The sequence below is a fragment of the Calliphora vicina genome, chromosome 4 (genome assembly GCF_958450345.1).
Source record: "Calliphora vicina chromosome 4, idCalVici1.1, whole genome shotgun sequence".
NCBI classification, from domain to species: domain Eukaryota; kingdom Metazoa; phylum Arthropoda; class Insecta; order Diptera; family Calliphoridae; genus Calliphora; species Calliphora vicina.
Genome location: NC_088783.1, coordinates 116,769,320 through 116,776,683, shown reverse-complemented (window position 1 = coordinate 116,776,683; position 7,364 = coordinate 116,769,320).

Sequence of the window (7,364 nt, the reverse complement as noted above, 5' to 3'; positions counted from 1 at the left end):
TGGATTTAAAAAGAAATTTAAACGAATAATCGTTAAACCGAATAATCGATTAAACGAATAAATCGAAATTCAGTAAAAAGAATAACAAAAATGAAGCAGAATCTGATATTATTTGTATTTATAGGATTTTTCATGTCAAATTTAAAACTATATGCAGAATTTTGAACGATTATTCGCGAAACCGATTAAAAAATTATTCGATTAATCGTAAAATTTTTTGTTTAAAATAGATAATATTTGACTATACTAACAAAAACCTGGATTTAATATGAAATTTAAACGAATAATCGTTAAACCGAATAATCTATTAAACGAATAAATCGAAATTCAGTAAAATAATTAACAAAAATTAAGCAGAATTTGATATTATTTGTATTTATAGGATTTTTCCTGTCAAATTTAGAACTATATACAGAATTTTGAACGATTATTGGCAAAACCGATTAAAAAATTATTCGATTAATCATAAAATTTTTTGTTTAAAATAGATAATATTTGACTATACTAACAAAAACCTGGAATTAAAAAGAAATTTAAACGAATAATCGTTAAACCGAATAATCGATTAAACGAATAAATCGAAATTCAGTAAAAAAAATTAACAAAAATGAAGCAGAATTTGATATTATTTGTATTTATAGGATTTTTCTTGTCAAATTTAGAACTATATACAGAATTTTGAACGATTATTCGGGAAACCGATAAAAAATTATTCGATTAATCGTGAATTTTTTTGTTTAAAATAGATATTATTTGACTATTCTAACAAAAACCTGAATTTAAAAAGAAATTTAAACGAATAATCGTTAAACCGAATAATCGATTAAACGAATAAATAGAAATTCATAAAAAAAAATTAACAAAAATGAAGCAGAATTTGATATTATTTGTATTTATAGGATTTTTCATGTCAAATTTAGAACTATAACAGAATTTTTTACGATTATTCGCGAAACCGATTAAAAAATTATTCGATTAATCGTAAAATTTTTTGTTTAAAATAGATAATATTTGACTATACTAACAAATACCTGGATTTAAAAAGAAATTTAAACGAATAATCGTTAAACCGAATAATCGATTAAACGAATAAATCGAAATTCAGTAAAATAATTAACAAAAATTAAGCAGAATTTGGTATTATTTGTATTTATAGGATTTTTCGTGTCAAATTTAGAACTATATGCAAAATTTTGGACGATTATTCGGAAAACCGATTAAAAAATTATTCGATTAATCGTAAAATTTTTTTGTTTAAAATAGATAATATTTGAGTATACTAACAAAAACCTGGATATAAAAAGAAATTTAAACGAATAATCGTTAAACCGAATAATCGATTAAACGAATAAATCTATTTAAAGTAAGAAAATTTTGAGAATTTGAAATTATTTGTATTTCTATATATTTTTTATATAAATTTCTTAATCATTGTCCCCTTTCATTCCCTCCCCTTAGAATCCAATGTTATAATGCCTTAAAATATGCAAAACAAAATGAAAAATAGAAATAAAACAAAACTATGCCATTAATGTATTATATTATTATACTCTTGGATGTCTTAATAAATGTCTACAAAGTAAACTATTAATTTATTACAAACAAATTATATATTATTGCAAAAATAAAAATATTTAAAACAAACAAATAAATACACAAAAATATAAAATACAAACAGTTTATTGTATCAATAAATGATTGATTGCGTCATGGAAATGTTATTCAAAAAACAAAACAAACAAAAAAACGCCTAAATATATGCTAAACAAAAAATACAAGTAGAAAATGTTACATAGAGGTTTAAAAATACAAAGACAAGCTAAAATGGAAAATAAAAATGGTAGAGTAAATGAAAAAAAGTATTAAAATATTGTTGGTAATAAGAAGACAAAATTATTGAAGAAAAAATTAAGAATTAAAAGAAAATTAAACACAGTTTTTGAAATACTTTTAGTTCTATAAAAAAGCATACTTTTAGGGAGATTTAAAATTAAGCGATTAATTGCACAAAAAAGTTTTCAGACATATAGAATGCATGAGAATTTTCACAAAAATAATGAAATTTAAACGAATAATCGGAAAACCGAATAACCATTTCAGCGAATAAATCAAAAAAAGAAGGATTTTCTACAAAAATTACAAAGAATTTCATTTTATATTTAAACTTTTCGAATTTACACTAAATTTGGGCGATTATTCGAAAAATCGATTAATCGGTTATTCGATTAATCGTATAAAAACCTGGTAAAAATATAGAATAAAATAAAATAGAAACAAAAATAATAATTTCGTATAAAATTCTAACGAATAATCGGAAAACCGAATAATCGGTTCAACGAATAATTTTATATAAAGTATGGAAATTTACAAAAATTGTGCGGAAATGAAAATTATTTACTTTTTAAAAGATTGTTTTAGAGAAATGTTGCTTTAAATACAAAATTTTGGCGATTATTCGGAAAACCGATTAAACAATTATTCGAATAATCGAATAAAAAATTGCCAAACATATAAAATCAATAACAATATTAACAAAAATAATGATTTCATATAAAATTCTAACGAATAATCGAAAAACCGAATAACCGTTTCAACGAATAATTTTATATGAAGTAAGAAAATTTTAAAAATTTGTGCAATATTAAAAACTATGTCTTATTTCAAGTCTTTTTCAAGAAAAATTTTAATTTATCTACTAAATTTGGAAGATTATTCGGAAAACCGATTCAAAAATTATTCGAATAATTGAATAAAAAATTGCCGAACATATAAAATCAATAACAATATTAACAAAAATAATGATTTCATATAAAATTTTAACGAATAATCGTAAAACCGAAAAACCGTTTCAACGAATAATTTTATATGAAGTAAGAAAATTTACAAAATTTGTGTAATATTAAAAACTATGTGTTATTTCAAGTATTTTTCAAGAAAAATTTTAATTTATCTACTAAATTTGGAAGATTATTCGGAAAACCGATTCAAAAATTATTCGAATAATTGAATAAAAAATTGCCGAACATATAAAATCAATAACAATATTAACAAAAATAATGATTTCATATAAAAATCTAACGAATAATCGAAAAACCGAATAACCGTTTCAACGAATAATTTTCTATGAAATAAGAAAATTTTCAAAATTTGTGTAATATTAAAAACTATGTCTTATTTAAAGTATTTTTCAAGAAAATTTTTAATTTATCTACTAAATTTGGAAGATTATTCGTAAAACCGTTTAAAAAATTATTCGAATAATTGAATAAAAAATTGCAGAACATATAAAATCAATAACAATATTAACAAAAATAATGATTTCATATAAAAATCTAACGAATAATCGAAAAACCGAATAACCGTTTCAACGAATAATTTTATATGAAGTAAAAAAATTTCAAAAATTTGTGTAGTATTAAAAACTATGTGTTATTTTAAGTATTTTTCAAGAAAAATTTTAATTTATTTACTAAATTTGGAAGATTATTCGGAAAACCGATTAATTAGTTATTCGATTAATCGAAAGAATTGTTGGCAATCATGTAGAATATATGAATATATTATCAAAAATATAGATTTTATAAAAAATTTTGTGAATATTCATAAAACCGAATAATCGATTAATCGAATAAAAAAAAATTTAACTAAAATATTTCTTTTAAATTGTTCAGAATTTAAAATTATTTAAATTTTATGAGTTTGCCTGACATTTTCATTAATTTTATGGATATTTAGAGAAACTTTGCGATTATTCGTAAAACCGATTAAACTTTTTTATGATTAATCGAATAAAAATATTCGAAATTTTTGGAAATCAAAACCTTTTTAACAAAAATATTAACTTTATGTGAAATTTTAAATAAAATTTTTGCAACCCCTAAAAGTATGCTACATTTTTAGATTTTTGTTTAATTTTTCTATAAAAAAGAACTGTGTTGTCTATAAATGTTAAAACTATTTATCATCTTAACTACATAATTTTACTATAAGTTTTTAAAAATTCAACAACTTCTTTTTAATAATAAAACTTAAAAAACAATGAAAAAAAATTCATCCTACAACTTATGCAATAAATATTAAAATAAACAATATTAAAGCTAAAAATAGTAATAATGATAACAAAAGGTAAAAAATTAAAATAAAAATAAGCAAACATACATAAAAGACTTTAAAACTGGGAACTTATAGCCACTACAACCAAAAAAATATTTAACATACAAAAAAATCTAAACAATAACACAACAACAAAAACTAAATACTTTATTTAATAGAAAACTTAAAAAAAAAACAACAAATTTGCGAAACAATTTTTGAATTTAATAATTATACAACAAATACATATACAAATCATACAATAAATATTAAATATACATTTAAAAAAAGCAAAACAAAAAACAATCCTAAAAATATGCTACAAAAAATATTAATAGAACAAAAACCAACCAACAGTTGCCATTCAAACGAGACAAAAACAACAATTTAAAATAACTAATAAAATGTGTGGTAGTTTTTTAGTATTTAAAACCAGAAAAACTTCAAATCAAATCTTTAAAAATAATAAATAAATAATTAATATTAAAAAAAAAACCTACAATTAAAATAATGAACTTTTTGATAAACATGTTTTTTGTATGGCGAATTATAACAACAAATAAAATAATTAAAATAAAACGAATAAACTTTTTTTGCATAGGCTTTAAATGCCCCGCAAAAGAACAACTTTTTTACATTTTTGTAATTGTAATTTTAAGTTTCTTTGCGTTTTCCTTACTTTTGTAATTTTTTATAAAATTAAAAAAAATCTATAAAAATATTGAAAAAAAAACTGAATAAATTATGGAAAATATAATAAAAATACAAAGAAATGGTGTTGATTTATTTGAAATGTTAAAAAAGGGAAGTATTTTTGTCAATTTTCCTACTTTTTATAAATTTATTCGCTTAAACTGTTATTGGGTTTTACGATTATTCGTTTTAATTTTACTTAAAATATTTATTTTTGTAATCAGTGCATAGGATTTTAAAGTTTGGCAACATTTTTGTGCGATTAATCGAATAATCGCTTAACCGGTTTTCCGAATAATCGCTTAAATGTTGCATTTAAATCTAAATTTTAATTGAAAAATTCCAAAAAATATAAATAATATTAAATTCTGCTTAAATTTTGTTAATTTTTTATTTAATTTAGTTTTATTCGTTCAAACGGTTATTCGGTTTTCCGATTATTCGTTTTTATTTTACTTAAAATTTATATTTTTGTAAATATTGTCTCAAATTTTAATGTTTGGCAACATTTTTGTGCGATTAATCGAATAATCGCTTATCCGGTTTTCCGAATAATCGCTTAAATATTGCATTTAAATCGAAATTTAAATTTAATAATACCAAAAAATATAAATAATATTAAATTCTGCTAAATTTTTATAAATTTTTTATTTGATATTATTTTATTCGTTCAAACGGTTATTCGGTTTTCCGATTATTCGTTTTTATTTTACTTAAAATTTATATTTTTGTAATCAGTGCATTGGATTTTAAAGTTTGGCAATATTTTTGTACGATTAATCGAATAATCGCTTAAACGGTTTTCCGAATAATCGCCCAAATTTGGCTTTAAAATCTAAATTTTTATAGAATAATATCGATAAATCCAAATCATATTAAATTCTGCATAATTTTTGTGAATTTTTTATTTTATGTTATTTTATTCGATTAAACGGTTATTCGTTTTTATTTTACTTAAAATTTATATTTTTGTAAATATTGTCTAGAATTTTAATGTTTGGCAACATTTTTGTGCGATTAATCGAATAATCGCTTAAACGGTTATCCGAATAATCGCTTAAATTTGGCTTTAAAATCTAAATTTTTATTGAATAATACCAAAAAATATAAATAATATTAAATTCTGCATAATTTTTGTGAATTTTTTATTTTATGTTATTTTATTCGATTAAACGGTTATTCGGTTTTTCGATTATTCGTTTTCATTTTACTTAAAATATTTATTTTTGTAATCAGTGCATTGAACTTTAAAGTTTGGCAACATTTTTGTGCGATTAATCGAATAATCGCTTAAACGGTTATCCGAATAATCGCCCAAATTTTGCTTTAAAATCTAAATTTTTATTGAATAATATCAATAAATCTAAATCATATTAAATTCTGCATAATTTTTGTAAATTTTTTATTTTATGTTATTTTATTCGATTAAACGGTTATTCGGTTTTCCGATTATTCGTTTTTATTTTACTTAAAATTTATAGTTTTGTATATATTGTCTAGAATTTTGAAGAGTGGCAACATTTTTGTGCGATTAATCGAATAATCGCTTAAACGGTTATCCGAATAATCGCCCAAATTTGGCTTTAAAATCTAAATTTTTATTGAATAATATCGATAAATCCAAATCATATTAAATTCTGCATAATTTTTGTAAATTTTTTATTTTATGATATTTTATTCGATTAAACGGTTATTCGGTTTTTCGATTATTCGTTTTTATTTTACTTAAAATACTTATTTTTGTAATCAGTGCATTGAATTTTAAAATTTGGCAATATTTTTGTGCGATTAATCGAATAATCGTTTAACCGGTTATCCGAATAATCGCTTAAATGTTGCATTTAAATCGAAATTTTAATTGAATAATACCAAAACATATAAATAATATTAAATTCTGCTTTAATTTTGTAAATTTTTTATTTGATCTTATTTTATTCGTTCAAACGGTTATTCGGTTTTCCGATTATTCGTTTTCATTTTACTTAAAATACTTATTTTTGTAATCAGTGCATTGGATTTTAAAGTTTGGCAACATTTTTGTGCGATTAATCGAATAATCGCTTAAACGGTTATCCGAATAATCGCTTAAATGTTGCATTTAAATCGAAATTTTAATTGAATAATACCAAAAAATATAAATAATATTAAATTCTGCATAATTTTTGTAATTTTTTTATTTTATATAAATTTATTCGTTTAATCGATTATTCGGTTTTACGATTATTCGTTAAATTTTTTAATAAACCTTTTATTTTTGTATATATTTTGATGTTTTCTTTATTTTGGCATGATTTTTATTCGATTAATCGATTAAACGTTTAACCGGTTTTCCGAATAATCGTTAAAATTTTGTCTCAAATTCCAAATTTTTATTGAAAAATACATAAATTATTTATTTATTTGAAATTTTGTAGATTTTCCGTAATTATTTTTACTTTATATAAATTTATTCGTTTAATCGATTATTCGGTTTTACGATTATTCGTTAAATTTTTTAATAAAAATTTTATTTTTGTATATATTTTGATGTTTTCTTTATTTTGGCATGATTTTTATTCGATTAATCGATTAAAAGTTTA